The sequence below is a fragment of the Vulpes vulpes genome, chromosome 16, assembly GCF_048418805.1.
Source record: "Vulpes vulpes isolate BD-2025 chromosome 16, VulVul3, whole genome shotgun sequence".
Lineage (NCBI taxonomy): Eukaryota > Metazoa > Chordata > Mammalia > Carnivora > Canidae > Vulpes > Vulpes vulpes.
In genome coordinates this window covers 20,728,584-20,745,233 of record NC_132795.1, presented here as the reverse complement: position 1 = coordinate 20,745,233, position 16,650 = coordinate 20,728,584, and the positions used below count along the sequence as shown (strand labels likewise).

The 16,650-nt window shown below is 37.5% G+C and overlaps 1 protein-coding gene and 1 pseudogene across 44 annotated transcripts in view; one reads left to right on the top strand and one right to left on the bottom strand.

The window, feature by feature from the left end:
• The window catches only part of HYCC2 (hyccin PI4KA lipid kinase complex subunit 2), a 79,518-nt gene that overhangs the window by 60,569 nt on the left and 2,299 nt on the right, over window positions 1–16,650 (bottom strand). For 8 of the 44 annotated variants that reach the window (XM_072742671.1, XM_072742708.1, XM_072742676.1 and 5 more), the window contains exon 3: window positions 12,271–12,345. The exons of the other annotated variants lie outside the window; for them this stretch is intronic. The gene's annotated coding sequence lies outside the window, so the exon portion shown is untranslated. The remainder of the gene's footprint in view (window positions 1–12,270; window positions 12,346–16,650) is intronic. 44 annotated transcript variants of the gene reach the window in all.
• Window positions 7,345–7,444, top strand: LOC112922947 (U6 spliceosomal RNA; annotated as a pseudogene).

Genomic DNA, 16,650 nt, shown 5'->3' with positions numbered 1-16,650 from the left:
CAGAGGCAGAGTGAGAAGCAGATTTTGTGCTGAGCTGGGAGCTCTAGGTGGGGCTCCATCCCAAGACATGGAGATTATAACCTGAGCCAAAGGCAGACTCTTAATTATCTGAGCTACCCAGGAGCCCCAACATGGACAAAATTCTTGAAAGAAACATTTTATCAAACCTTCCTCGAGAAGAAATAAATAATGTGAATATTTCTCTATTTTAAAAATGTAATTTGCAATATAAAAAACCTCCCTGCCCTTCTATGTTACAGGTAGACAGGAATGGTTGACCAGACTCCTTCTGTGTTACAGGTAGACAGGGATGGTTGAAAGCTGAGGGAAAGCATGAACACTGAGGAAATCTCTCTGAGAACTAAATCCTCACCCTAACACAAAGCAAACCAACCTACCATTAGAAAACTTTGAAGTGTGAAGTACAGCGAAGGTAATGATAGTAGCAACACACCCAAACCCAGCTCAACTCCCGAGTTGGCTGTCTAAACCATCCCTTCCTTCCACCCCCCACACACTAATGGCCAGATAGAAATGCGCTCATTTTTTGGCATAAATACAACTTAATCGTCTCTACCGTTCTACACAAAATATCTGGCATTCAAGAAAAAATTTCAAGACACAAAAACAGGGATCCCTGGGTGGTGCAGTGGTTTAGCGCCTGCCTTTGGCCCAGGGCGTGATCCTGGAGACCCGGGATCGAATCCCACATCGGGCTCCTGGTGCATGGAGCCTGCTTCTCTCTCTGCCTCTCTCTCTCTCTCTGTGTGACTATCATAAATAAATAAAAATTAAAAAAAAAAAAAAAAGACACAAAAACAACCACCTTCAGCCAAGATATAAAGCAATCAACAGGACCAGGCTAAGAAATAACCCACATTTCAGAATTACCAGAAAGGCACACTTCAGCATAACTATATTATATTAAAGACTCTAGGGCAGCCCGGGTGGCTCAGCGGTTTAGTGCCGCCTCCAGCCCAGGGCCTGATCCTGGAGACCCGGGATTAAGTCCTACATCAGGCCTCCTGCATGGGCCTGCTTCTCCCTCTACCTGTGTCTCTGCCTCTCTCTCTCTCTCTCTCTCTATCTGTGTCTCTCATAAATAAATAAATAAATAAATAAATAAATAAATAAATAAATAAATAAAATCTTAAAGAAAATGAGTCTATTAAAAAGTTGGACAACAAGCACGAGTAGATAAGTAATTACAATACAGTAATGGAAACTACAAGAAAAAAATCAAATGGAAATGCTAGAGGGGAAAAACAACAATAACAACGAGCCAAATAATTCCTTTTCCAAGCTTATCAAATTTCAAGAGTTTAGGAAGGAATCAATAAACTTAAAAAAAAAGTCAAAAGAAATTATTAAGCTTGAAACACAAAGAGAAATAAAGGAGTACAGAAATATTTACAGATCATCCAAGAGCTGTGGGGCAGTATCAAATTGTTTAAAATAGTTTTATTTGAAGTCTTAGAAAGAGAAGAGAGAAAATAGGATAAAAAACACTAAAGAAAATGGCTGAGAATTTTTGAAAGACATCAAACCACAGATCCAAGAAGCTCAGAGAATTCTAAGCAGGATGAATACCCTCCCATTGAAACAAACCACCACCTAGATATATTACTAAAATCAAAAGACAATGAGATGTGAGAGAGTCAATGCAGTATTTGCAAGGGAGATAGTTTCAACCCATTTCCACACATCTTAATCCTTCAGCCAAAGTACAAAAGTATTTAGAAGTTAGTTACTAAAGAACTGTACTGGAGAGTACTTTTTAGAAAGGGTCACTGAAATGTCATGTGTCATATCCTTCCCCAAGGAGTAAATACAGGTGACAGTACTACCTCTTGAACCATGTTCAAAAAAGAAGGAACTTCAGAGCTTTTACTCAGAAATCTTGATATATGTCACCAGCAGCTGGAAGGATACATTAGACTGGTGCAACTCACATTTAAGAAATCTAAAGGGCAAGAAATGGGCTCGCCAATGACTCTGACAGGATGTCAGAGTGAAAAGGGCTTACTGATATGCTGGAATGAGCACTCCCAGAGTGTGTCCATGAAGACTGCAAAAATGCTAACCATGGATCAGAGATGGGTTATGTGAAAGAGAGAGAGAACACTGTGAGAGAGGCTGACCACAGAAAGAAGCTAGAGGCTCCTTTGAATACACAGGAGCCAAAGAAAGAGTAAAAAAGCATCAACTGCAGAAGAGATGTATTTCCTTTCAACAAGTAAGATATAGGACAGAGACCTCTAGCGATCAGGAAGAATTTCTGAAATATCAACAAAATTACATGAAAAATGAAAAAGCCATATGGAAAAAAAAGAGTAAACAGAACCATCCCTGAAAAATTCCAAATATTAGACTTACTCAGCAAAGATTTTAAATCACCTCGTTCAAATACATTCAAAGATAAAAGAACCATATCTAAGGAACTAAATGAAAGTAAAAGAATGATCTCTCTCCAATTAGAGAACATAGAGATCATTTTTAATAAAAAACAAATCTGGGGATCCCTGGGTGGCGAAGCGGTTTGGCGCCTGCCTTTGGCCCAGGGCGCGATCCTGGAGACCCGGGATCGAATCCCACGTCAGGCTCCTGGTGCATGGAGCCTGCTTCTCCCTCTGCCTGTATCTCTGCCTCTCTCTCTCTCTCTGTGTGACTATCATAAATAAATAAAAATTAAAAAAAAATTAAAAAAAAAAAAAATCTGAAGTTGAAAAGTACAATAGCTGAAACAAATGAATCTCTAGAGAGGTACATTAGATTTGAGCTGGCAGATAAAAGAATCAGTGAACTTGAAGATAAATCAATTGGGATTATCTAATCTGAGGAACACACACAAAAAAAGAATGGAGTAAAATGAATAGAGGCCTACAGAGGCCTAAAGATTCGTGGGATAGCATCGCACTTATACAAAAGCACAATGGAGCTCCCAAACAGAGGAGAAAGAAAGGGACAGAAATAGTAGTCGAAGAATTAATGGCCTACAATTTCCCAAATTTGATGAAAAAGATTAACCTACACATCTAAGAATCTCAACAAACTCCTGCGTGGATGAACTCAGTAAGATCCACATCTTGACACACAACAAACTACTGAAAATGATTTTGAATATCTGCTGTCTAATTTGAATGTATGGGGGGATCCCTGGGTGGCTCAGCGGTTTAGCACCTGCCTTCGGCCCAGGGCATGATCCTGGAGACCTGGGATCGTGTCCCACGTGGGCTCCCTGCATGGAGCCTGCTTCTGCCTCTGCCTGTGTCTCTGCCTCCCTCTCTCTCTCTGTGCCTCTCATGAATAAATAAATAAAATCTTTAAAAAATAATAATAATTTGAATGTATGGTTGAAGGTTTTTGTTTTTTGTTGTTTTATTTTTTGTCTTTTTTTTTTTTTTTTTTTTTTTTTTTTTTAACAAATTAGATCTTACTAGACAGCTCCAGGAAACAACTTCAGATTTCATGGAAGGAGATATGTTAATGATATGAGATCTGGTCTCAGAAATGAGAGGCAAAAGTGCAAAGAATATAGTAGAGAAAGAATATGAAAACTTAAATTAATGGCTTTATATGTAGAGGGTTATTTGGGCAAAACATAATCAAGATAATATACAGGTAACTAATTTTTCTGTTTACCTCCAATCTCTTTCCCAGTCTTGTTACGTTTCCACTTCCAGAAAACAGCAAGTAATTTATTCCAAAGGAGAATGAATAAAATACTAAATCCTTCAGAAATAGTATGATATAATTTCATCACATACGATTTTTCTCTACATGTAACATAGATATATTATATAATATAAATATGAGACCTTTTAAAAAGACATAACCATAATATTACATCTAAGAAATTTTAAAATAATTCCTTAATATAATCAGTATACAAAAAAGACTGAATGATGTCTCTTAAATTTCTTTTAATCTATAGGTGTGTGTATGTGTATCTTGTAAATTATTTGTTGAAGAAAGTTATTTACCATTTTCCACAAATCTGGATTTTGCTGACTGCACCCTTATGATGATTTAATATATTCTGCTGCCTTCTGTCATTTTTTTTTTTTTTTAAGATTTTATTATTTATTTGAAAGAGAGAGAGAGAGAGAACACACGCAGGGGAAGCAGCAGAAGGAGAGAAAGAAGCAGACTCCTGGCTGAGCAAGGAGCCTGATATAGGGCTCAGTCTCAGGACCCTGGGGGATCATGACCTGAGCTAAAGGCAGACACACTTAACTGACTGAGCCACTCAGGTGTCCCTACCTTCTGTAGTTCTTATAAAATTGTGGTTGGATAAAGCAGTTTGACCAGATCAGGTTTATTTTTCTAGGGGGAAGACTGTTCATATTGCGTGCTTCTGTCTGAAGGTTCATAACGTCTGGTTGTCATGCAGCTGCTGGTGATCAATGCTTAAGGATCTTTACGGATTACCAAGTAGTTATAATTAATTAACTAATCCTATTATTCTTTCTTCATTTAATTAGTTTAATTATTCATTTATGGAATACTTCTATAAAGAGAAACTTCTCTTTCTCTAGTATTTGATTACTTTGTAATAGCATTTTTATAGGAAAAATGGGATAAATGCTTAACTTTTTTCCCTTTATTCACCAGTTTCCAAAATGATTTGGCTAGCTAGCATCCTCTACTAGTAGTGAATTAGTTTTGCTTTAAGTATCATTATTTTTTTTTTAATTTTTTATTTATTTATGATAGTCACAGAGAGAGAGAGAGAAGCAGAGACACAGGCAGAGGGAGAAGCAGGCTCCATGCACCGGGAGCCCGATGTGGGATTCGATCCCGGGTCTCCAGGATCGCGCCCTGGGCCAAAGGCAGGCGCCAAACCGCTGCGCCACCCAGGGATCCTTTAAGTATCATTATAAACTCATGGGCTGAATATACTGGATATATTTCAACCCACTATAATTACTATTCTTACTAATTCTCAAATTGTCCCATCTTTGCCCGTGGAAGGTTTTTCCATGCTTGGCTCCTATGAAGGCAACAGTTAACCCAGCAAGTCTGGGTTGTTCAAACTTTGCACATTCCCAAGAAGGGTCTGTTATTGTGCCATCAGCTAGTGTATTACTTTCCTAGGGCTGCCATAACACAAAGTACCATAACACATAAACTGCACATTGTACAACAGCAGAAATTATATTATCTCACAGTTCTGACGGGCTAGAAACCTAAAATCAAGATATCAGCAGGACAATACTTCCTCTGAAACTTGCAGAGAATCCTTCCTTGCCTTTTCAAGTTCTGGAGTTGCCAGCAATTCTTGGTATTCCTTGGCTTGTAGACTCATTATTCCAACTGCTACCTCAGTTGTCGCATGGCTTTCTTCTTACTGTGCCTGTGTCTCCTCTTTTTGTAAGGACACCAGTCATATTCGATTAAAGGTCCAGCCTCCTCCACTATGATTTCATCTTATCTAATTACATTTGCAATGACCCTATTTCCAAATAGGGTCAAATTCTGAGGGAATGGGGGTCAGGACTTTAACATTAATTTTTTTGGGCAATACATTCAACTCCTAATAGCTGGCTCCTGGAAAATGAGCTCTTGAAACATTCTGATAAAAGCGTTTTGCATTCTTGGGGCCTTGAATCAAACTGTACTAGTCTGTTTAGGTAGTCTGTATAAACAATGTGACTATGGTAAAATCAGCTTTCCTTTAGGAGATCTGAAACTTCAGTAACTATGATCTGTATGACTGACCCCTCAATAAAAACCCTGGACATCTAGGCTCAAGAGATCTTCGCCAGCAGACATCTTACACATGTCACACCTCATCACTGGAGGAATTAAGCACATCCTATTCAACTCCACAGGGAGAGGACTCTTGCAAGCTTGCACCTGGTTTCCTCCAGATTTCACCTTATATGCTTTTCCTTTTGATGATATTTATCATTTCACTGTAATAAAGTATAACTGAATATAATGACTTATTAGTGATTCTAACAAATCATGAAACTTGGGAGAGGTCATGGGAGCCCCAACACAGCTCCAAAGCCCTTTTGACATAAACCTACTAAATGACGATAGACATCTAACTTCCTGATAAGCCAAGAAGTTCCGGGCTCATCCTGCACAGTTTTTGCCCTAGACTTAGGATCAAACATTTCTCAAAAAAACCCTTGTTCCTTTCAGCAGTAAATAATACTTAGAGACTATATTCTGGATGCTAAGGATGGGCATACTTTAAATACAATTTATTCCAGGAAATTACACTGAGTTTTAGAATAAATTTTTCAAATACCAAATAAATGTTTAAAGTAGTTGGTATTTAAAGAGTCCAGGAAAGCAGTAGCATCTGGGTTTGATAGCATTCTTAGCTTTAAATAATTCTCTTCTTTACCTAGTTAACTGACAAAGTTCAGAAGAAGCTCTTCCTGAAGGCAAAAAATATTTGAGTTAATCATTTTAAGAGAAAGGCAGGAGGAGAGGGAAAGGGAGGCTGTACATCCAGCATGGGAGCCTAACACAGAACTCAATCTCACAACCCTGAGATCATGACCCAAGCTGAAATCAAGAGTTAGATGCTTAACAGACTGAGCCACTCAGGTGCCTCTTCAATAAATCATTTTAAACTATAATCTAGAACTACAATTAGGAAAAAGAGTAAGCAGGAAATTGAATAAAAAGGGATGGAGTAGGGGTGAGCATCTAAGTGCCTAAATATTTCTTCCCTTCTTGGGGAATAATGGTTTCTTATTGTAACCATTATTCCTTTTTATTTTTTTTTTTTAAGATTTTATTTATTTATTCATGAGAGGCACAGAGAGAGAGAAGCAGAGACACAGGCAGAGGGAGAAGCAGGCTCCATGCAGGGAGCCCAACATGGGATTCGATCCAAGGTCCCCAGGATCTTGCCCTGGGTTGAAGGCGGCGCTAAACTGTTGGGCCACCGGGGCTGCCCCATTTTTCCTTTTTAAATAGTACTAGAAAACGGATGTACTATTTCTAATTTTAAATACAATCTAATGTATTACAAAGGAGCTTATCTTTAAAATTTAGATTTACAAATTAAGAAAACAGCTAGTCACATCTGTCAATCTTTTTCTTTCTTTATAGTATTATGCTTTTTGTTTTTTAATGAACTCCTTCCCGATGCTAAGGTTAAAAACATACCCACCTATATTTTCTCCATAAAGATTTTGTATTATTACTGGTATTATTAGCTGATACTTATGTGGCATTTATTAGATGTGGCACACTATTCTAAACATATTTATTTTTTTAAGATTTTATTTGAGGTAGGAGATTTTATTTTGAAGTAATCTCTACATTCAACATGAGGCTCAAACTCACAACCCTGAGATCAAGAGTCACATGCCGGGCTTGCTTTGGCAGCACATATACTAAAAGTGGAACGATACAGAGATTAGCATGGCCCCTGTGCAAGGATGACACGCAAATTCGTGAAGCGTTCCATATTTTTAAACATAATTTCATGGTGAAAATAGATTTTTAAAGAAAAAAAGTCACATGCCCTATTGGAGCATGGAGAGGTAGCAAAAGAATCCCGAGCAAACTCCGTGCTGAGTGCAGAGCCTAACATGGGGCTCAATCCCATGACCCTGAGATTATGACCAGAGCCAAAATCAAGAGTCAGTCACTTAAACAACTAACCCACTCAGGAGCCCTGAGAATCACTGCTTAGAATAAAGCTATGCCATCTTCTGTAGATGATTATACTACTGTTGAGAAAGAGTTCCTTGCTTGGCTTTTGGGTTCTGATAGAGAACCATAGGGCACCAAAATGACTATGTGACCTGATCAACTCTTAACAACTGGGTGTTCTAACCTACCAAGCCATAAAGCTGAATGTGCTAGCAGTGTTCCATCATTAAATGGAAATGATACTGTACCAAATATTAGCTTTTCCTATCCTTTGAGCACATGAGATGATAGCTCTCTACCTTCTTTAAAGTCAGATGTGACCTCATGACTTGTTTGACCAATGAGCAGAAGTGATTCCTGTGGAAGCATTTAACTGCCAGTATGCAATCTCCTGTTTTTCCCTTGCCACTATGATAACAGAAGCAGAAAAAAACATAAAGATGCAATAACTCCGCATCTGCAGTTGCCCAAACTTGCAACATTTTACAGGAGAAAAAACAAAATTTTTAAAAAATTTTAAGCCACTATTTGAAGATCAGGTATTATTAGCACTACATAAGTAGCTGATCCTGACTATAAAAGGTTATACATAAGGTTAGTGCAGGCCCTGAAAGCACAAATAAACCTTAAAAACAAATGGCTCAAACACCCATGGTACACATTTCTACTAAATGTCAACATTCCTTTAATCTAAGAATTTGCAGAGTTCCTCATGATTAAAGAAAGAAAAATTCACATGGCTCCAATATGAGATACCAGCATTACCCCTATATAGAGGTGGCCCTGCAACACAGTAGAAAAGGGAAATCCTCTCAGTAGGCAGATTTACAGGTAGTTGTATCTGATTGTTCATCATGCCTGAAAAGAATGATCAGAGGTACATATTTAAGAACTGGCTACAAAGAGGCTATCACTAGCACTTGCTCACTATGCTCATGAACAAAATGGCTCAAGCGGTAGGAACAGAAATTATACCTTGGCTGAACACAGAAGTCTCTCATCAATGTTTACCTACAATTCCATGACATGTCAGGCTATTTCATACCTCCATGCATTTTCTTAAGCTATTCTCTCCTCTCAAGAATGCCTTTCAACTACCTTCTAGCCTAACCATCTACTCTTAAGACTCAGATCAAAAGTCACTTCCTCTTTAAAGCCTTTCTTAAACAATCTGGCATCCATTTGAAACCCTTTCTTCCTCCTTCATTCACAAATTCTCAACCTAGAGTCCACAGACCCCCTGGAACCTGTGCAATTGATGGGAAGAAAATTATATCATTCCTATTTATTTTTTAAGATATATTTATTTGTTTTAGAGGGAGAGTATGTGCGAGTGAGGGGAGGGGCAGAGAGAAAGAATCTTCAAGCAGACTCCAATCTGAGCATGAATGCCAACATAGGGCTTGATCTCACCACCAGAAGATCATGACCTGAGCCAAAACAGAGTCATGACGCTTAACCGACTGAGCCACATAGGTGCCCCATATCATTCTTTTTATTAATCTCTAACTAAAGTTTATCATTTAATTTGATTATAAATGTAAGCAAAACAGTGAAACAAAAAATCCACAGTGTCTAGACATCAAAATATCATTTATACTCATTACTTCATGTCACAATATCTCTGGTTAAACAGCTTCTGCCCCATGCTGGAAAAAAACTTGTTTACAACAATAGTCTCTCTTCTTAAAAGCACACAAAACATTAAGAGTGATTCTTTTAGGACACCTCTTTCTCTAGCCTTTAGGGAAGGAAAACAGCCTTCATTCCTTCTCCTTAGGAAGCAGAGAACAACTGATTTCTTTCCACGGATATTGCTCTTTCAAAGCAATCGCCTCTCCCTATCCATCTTAAGCCTCTTGTAAATTGATGCAGTAGGCAGAAATACAGTGGTAACTAGTCCTAATAGAATACAGCACTTAATACTTTCAATTCCTAGACACCTGTGCACAGGTTGATTAGTCCTATTATTAAACCATAGCTTCTCCAGGGCAGGGTTTGCATTTCCAGCTCCACCCAGCTTAGCACACAGCAATTAATTCAAGTTTATTGAATGAACAACTTAGCAGCAACAACTGGGCAATCAGCAGCTGACTCAGCAGAGAAATATGGCAAAGACTACTAGTTCCCCCCGAATACGGATGCCTACCCCTACCCCCACAGATCTACCCTATATGCTCAACTATTTCTGAACCTCACTTATAGCCAAATATGCCCAAATCATTAAGTTCTGGTAAATACTGTGTGAGTAATTCTAGAAAGGTTTCTTAAAAGATGAGAAGCGTGCCCCTTTTGTTCTTTGCCTTTCTTCTTCTTCCCTTTGCCTAGAACTTGGATGTGATGGCTGGGTAGCTAGTAACCATTCTGTGATCTTGAGAATGGAAGCCTAAAGTGCTAAAAATGGCATAAGGAAAAGAAAGGAGGAGCCTGCATCCTTGACAACTCTATCCAGTTGCCCTAACAATCCTAGACTCCCAATTTCTGATTTTTACCCCACAAGACAAAGACATGAACTACTATCTTGTTTAAGCAATGGTTCTTTATCTCTCTTTCTAGCAGCCAAACACAATTCCTCACTACTAAGGTGAAAAAGAGACTCCAGCAACAAATCTATGGTCTAAGATGCCAACAGCCATCTCAGTTATGCTTCAATTTAATGATGATAATAAAATATAAGACATTTCCACTGAAGAGAGTAGAGTAGGAAGCAAGACTAAACAAAAAACCTGTACTCTGTGAAGGTACGGCACCATTATACTTCAGTTGGAGGGGTGTTTATAGTAGTTTGGTACAGTGACAAGATTTCATAATATAGTAATTTCTTGCCAACATTTGGGAGTTATGTTCTAGAAAAGTAATGTGACTTATAAAACTGTGACTGGCAAGACCAAATTACATGAAAATAAGAGGTTAGGAAAAAACATTTTGATGAAAGATGTTAAACAGCTATTTAAAAGCTGTTCAAATTTAAAAAAAAAAAGTGACCTTTCTACAGAATAACCTCCTTCAAGTTTTAAGTTAATATTTATTGTTGTATGTATAACAATCAAATAAGGTTGACTTCCCATATATTATACAGATTATCATAAATATTTTAAACCTGCCCTACGGGGCACCTGGGTGGCTCAGTAGTTGAGCGTCTGCCTTCAGCTCAGGTTGTGATTCTGGAGTCCTGGGCTTGAGTCCCGCATCGGGTTCCCTGCAGGAAGCCTGCTTCTCCCTCGCCTCTATTTTTGCCTCTCTGTCTCTCGTGAATAAATAAATAAAATGTTTTAAAAAATAAATAAACCTGCCCTACCTAGCTTGCCATTTAACATCTTTTATACTAATGTTTTTATTTATAGTTATTAAGTCTCAGCAAAACTTTTCAAAAATTCTTAGTGATGTCATTTTTTTTTACTGTTTTTCATCCTTACATTAAGAAAATGGAAAATAATCTGAATGTATCCCCCCAAAATTTATATATTGAAATACTAACCCTCAAAGTAATGGTATTAGGAGGTGAGGCCTTTGGGAGGTGATTAAGTCTTGAGGGTAGAGCTCTCATAAGTGGGATGAGTACACTTAGAGGTACACTGATCTTGGACTTTCCAGCTTCCAGAACTGAGAAATAAATTGTTGTTTAAGCTGCCTAGTCTATCATACTTTGTTACAGCAGTCCAAACTGACAGAGACAAAGGTCTTTATCTTTATTTCTTCATCCCCCTGAATTTAGGCTAGCTTTGTGAATTGCTTTGACCAACAGAATGTGATGGAAGGAACATTATGTAAGTTCCAAAGCCTAAGCTCCAAAGACCGCTTGTAGCCCTATAGCTTCCACCTTTACCTTCTGAGAATGCTACCCTGAAAATGCCATGTAAGGTTGCCAGACTGGCCTAGTAGAGAATGAGAAGTCACACTGAGAAGACTGAAGCACTTTAATGGACAGCTAGCACCAAGTGCAAACAAGTGAGTGAAGACATCTTGGATCTTCCAACTCAGTCAATTCTCTAGGCAGATTCAACTATATGAGAGAGCCAAGTGAAACCAACAGAGGAACTGCTCAGTCAACCTACATACAGATGATGAAAAATAATAAATCTCTTTTTCCTAAGTCATTAAGTTTTGGCATAGGGTGTTAGGCATCAGTACTGAAAAACCTTCCCCTAAAAAAACAAAAAACCAAAAAAACCACCGAACTTTAAAATAATATTTAATAATTCCTTGAAGATGAGAAAAATCACTCAAGAATTTTTTTTTATCTTTAATTCACCTATTGTAGTATCCCAGAAGTCATGCTGACTCCGATGTTTCATTCCACTATGATTTAAAAGATAAAATTAATGTATGAAAGTACAACGAGGAGCCATTAAAGTATTTTGCATGAAATAAGTAATATGTGATAGGCATTTTGGAAAGAGCACAGCAGAATGGCCGGGAGAGAAAAAAGACTGAGGCCATGATGACCCATAAGACTGCTGGCATGGTCCAAGTGAAAGGCCTAGAAAGAGGTTAGAGGCCTGAATTATCACTGCTGCTGCTGCCACTACATTAAATTTACTATGTATTTATGATGCACTAAATACTATAATAAGAACCTTACTTATATTTGCTCATTTAATCTAATTACTCTAAATTTTTATATATATATATAAATAGACTCACAAGAAGTTCCCAAAATATGTGCCAGGACGTCCCAGGTACCCTTGGTCCAGTTTCTTCCAAGGGTAACATCTTGCCCTATGGTAAAATACCGAGACCCAAGAAATTCACATTGGCACAGTCTACAGAGGTTATTCAGATATCAACAGTTATATAAGTGCTCATTTGTCTGTGTAGTTCTATACAATTTTATGACATATGTATATTTGTGTAACTACTGCCACAATCAAAATACAGAACTGTTTTAACAAAAGGCTCCATCCCCCCTGATTCTTCACCCCTGGCAATAATTAATCTGCTCTTCATCTCTATAATTCTGTTATTTTCAGAACATTATATAAATGGAATCATACGGTATGGAACCTCTTGAGAGTAGTTTTTTTTGTTTTGTTTTGTTTTGTTTTTTACTTGAGAGTCTTCTAAGATGTTGCGTGTATCAATAGTTCAATCTTTCTTATTGCTGCCTAGTGGTCCATGGTATAAATGTGCCAGTTTGTTTAACCATTCATTTACTGAAGAATATCTGAGTTGTTTCCAGTTTGGGGCTGTTAGGAATTAAGCTGCTATGAGCATTCATATACAGGTTTTGTTTTTTTGGGGTTTTTTTTTAAGATTTGTTTATTCATGAGAGACAGAGAGAGAGAGAGAAAGAGAGACAGACACAGGTAGAGGGAGAAGCAGACTCCATGCAGGGAGCCCAATGTGGGACTCGATCCTGGGTCTCCAGGATCCGGCCCTGGGCTGAAGGCGGCGCTAAACCGCTGAGCCACCTGGGCTGTCCTCATATACAGGTTTTTATGTGAATATAAGTTTCAATTTATCTGGAATAAATGCCTAAGAATACAACTGCAGTTGTACAACTCTGTTTTTAATGACAAAGAAACAGGCTGCAAATGTGGAGCTGGAATTCTCATCTAGATAGTGTACTTCTGGGATCCCTGGGTGGCGGAGCGGTTTAGCGCCTGCCTTTGGCCCAGGGCGCGATCCTGGAGATCTGGGATCGAATCCCACGTCGGGCTCCCGGTGCATGGAGCCTGCTTCTCCCTCTGCCTATGTCTCTGCCTCTCTCTCTATGTGTGTGACTATCATAAATAAATAAAATTTTTTAAAAAAAAGATAGTGTACTTCTAAGTCCTAACTCTTCACACTCCTAGAGGTTGTAGAAATTAAGAGAAGTAGAATTTAAAAAGTAGTAAGAGAATAAAGTCAACAGAACCTATCATTGCTGAGATGAGGAGTATATGAGTAAAGCATCAAAGATAATACCAGGTTCCAGCTTCAGCACATTAGATGATAGAAGATAAAATATGAATTCACTTTTAGATATACTATACTTGAGGGACCTGCAGGTCGTCCTCATCTAGCAGGCAATTAGATTTACAGAACAGGAACCAGAGATCAAGAAAAAGCTCTGGATTAAAGACATAGATTTAAGAATCACATCACATTTAGATGCTGAGCAAATAAAATCAGAGGGACAAGGTACAGAATTAGAAGAGATTTGACCACAGAACTCTGAAGAGAAACAAACATTCACTCCTTCTAGTCTTTTTCCACAAACAGTAAGTACTATGACAGACTCCAAGTTCATATTAACTTTAGATTTTACAATCATCAAGTAGAAAGGACAGTAGTATACTCCCCACTACTTTTTTTCATTTAGAAAGAAAGAACTATAAAACTATAAAAAGCTGGTTAAAAAGCCCCACTACTACTCTGTTAATACCATAATAGTAGATACATGTCATTTTGCATTTGTCCAATGTACAAGGCCAAGACTGAACTCTAATGTAAGCCATAGACTTTGGGTGATAATGATGTATCAATGTAGGTTCCTCAATTGTAACTAATGTATCATTCTGTGGGAGATACTGATAATGGGGAGGATCCACAAGTGTATGGGGTGAGTATATGGGATATCATTGTACCTCCTACCCGATTTTACTGTGAACCTAAAACTGTTCTAAAAAATAAAGTTTAATTTAAAAAGTTGCTTTTAATCCTCAATATAAAAGAATATATTAAAAATTATTAGTTTCATTCCCCACTCAGCATCCAACTCCCTCTACAGGAATTTAAGCAAGAAAACTGACAAATCTTAGTAGCTAACAAAAGTCTTTATTAATTAAAAACCAAGCACTATCAAGTGTCAAGGATTATATCAATTTTACCTCAATTAAAAAAAAAAAAGAGTTAAGGGTCCATAATAACAAAAGTGATAAATTGAATTCTAACATTTTTGGGAGTTCAGTGTTTTACAATGAACAAAATATTTTGTAACCCCTACTTTGCCATCCAATAAATTGGAGTCACTTACCATATATTTTTTTAATTTTTTATTTACTTATTCATGAGAGAAACAGAGAGAGAGAGAGAGACAGAGGGAGGCAAAGACACAGGCAGAGGGAGAAGCAGGCTCCATGCAGGGAGCCTAACATGGGACTCGATCCCGGGTCTCCAAGATTACGCCCTGGGCTGAAGGTGGCACTAAACCGCTGAGCCACCCAGGCTACCCACTTACCATATTTCATGACTTTTGTTGTATTTCAAACCTAAAAAGAACTATAATTCTATAAATGATCAAAGTCATTTATAGAATGACCTCTTAATATATTACATAATTGAGTTTTTACATCTTCCTCCAAAATTAGTCTACTCATCTACTTCTTCTCATACTTGTCTCCATGGCAGAGACCCAAACAGAAAAGCTCAAACTTTGTAAAAATGAACCAGGAATTTCTAAACAGGGCCCATGTCAAAGTCAACACATTCAAAGTTCCAATTTTTAACATATTAACATATATGAATGAATGTTCACACAAAAGATAAATGTATATTTTCACTGTATCATAGCAATATCACAAAAAGAACTTTAATCAAGAAAACTTCCAATTTTTATTTTCCAGTTCTATTTAATTCTTAAACTAGATAGCTTTCAGAGACATTTTAAGAGAACAAGATAAAGGGGCCCCTGGGTGGCTCAGTTGGTTAAGTGTCTGCCTTTGGTTCAGGTCAGGATCCCAGGGTCCTGAGATTGAGCCCTATGTGGGGCTTCCTGCTCAGTGGGGAGCCTGCTTTTCCCTCTCCCTCTATTGTTCCCCCACTTGTGCTCCCTGGCTCGCTTTCTCTCTCTCTCCAAATAAATAAATAAACAAACAAACACAATCTTTTAAAAAGAGAGAGAAAACAAGATTATCACTAAATATCTGTGCAAATTAGCACAGGTCTGAATTGTGGAAGAAATTAGTTTGTTTTATGGATAGCGACTACCAAGTAAAAACTAAATCAAACCAAAACAGTCAGGAAATTTTTATTTCTGGCAACTTCAGCTCCTGGTTAGAGACTCTAGCCCAGCTATAATGTTAAATGGTGAAATTTTATTGAGCTATAAGAATATTGGTAGATTTAGCAGCCTTTTCTTTCAAGGGAAAACTACCATTGCTATTTCATACCACAAGTATGAGAGCCATGAATTAGATCAATAATTCTAACATGGAAGCCAGTGGTGAACCACATCACCCAGGAGATGTTTTTTCCTTCAAAATATATCTATTTCTCTTCACATTCCCCCTACCAACAAGATTCTGAAGGGAAGTGGAGACAATAGTTATGTGTGTATGCCTTTTTTTTTTTAACTCCTAGATTATTCTGATACATATGTAACTCTCTACCCTCAATGAGAATTCCTGAATTAGGTCCAACTCAATTTTTTTTAACACTGTATCAACAGCAGGCAAAGTATCAGAGCTACAAAGAGACAAGAGCTTAGAAGAAGGCTCTGCAGGTAACCGGCTGTATTCACACCAGTTGTAAGCAACCTTCAAAAGCTTTCTGTGCCAGCTCCTTCCAGAATTCATGATGTTGTATTTTAGACCATGACAAATATCCAGTTCATCATCCTGAGAAAGGCACATAGTCTAGTAGCCAGATAAAAATATAAAAAGAAGCTATTTTGGACATCAAAAAAACTAAGAAACCACAGAATGAAAGATAGAAACTCCTCTGTTCTTGCTTTAAAAGAACAACAACAAAGCACTTTTTTTGGTGCAGCTGATAATTTGGAGACTTTCTTTCCATATTTTATCATTTTAGTTTTTTTTATTATATAGCATTGTTTTTTCTATTATAAAGCTCCGTCAAGCTGAAAATCTTAATTATAGAATTTAATAAACTACTATTAAATGCCAAAACTGTGTATTAAAATTTTTTTAAAAAATCAAACAAACTTAAATCTAAATTGCATGTCAAGATGGTTTAAGAGTTGGATTTTAAAAACTCTACAGGTCCGTTTTAGAGCAAAAAAAAAAATTATACTTCTTTAAGCCAGTGTTTCAACTTCCTATAAACAGCTCCAATACTGAAATGTGTCAGGAAAGTGGGCTT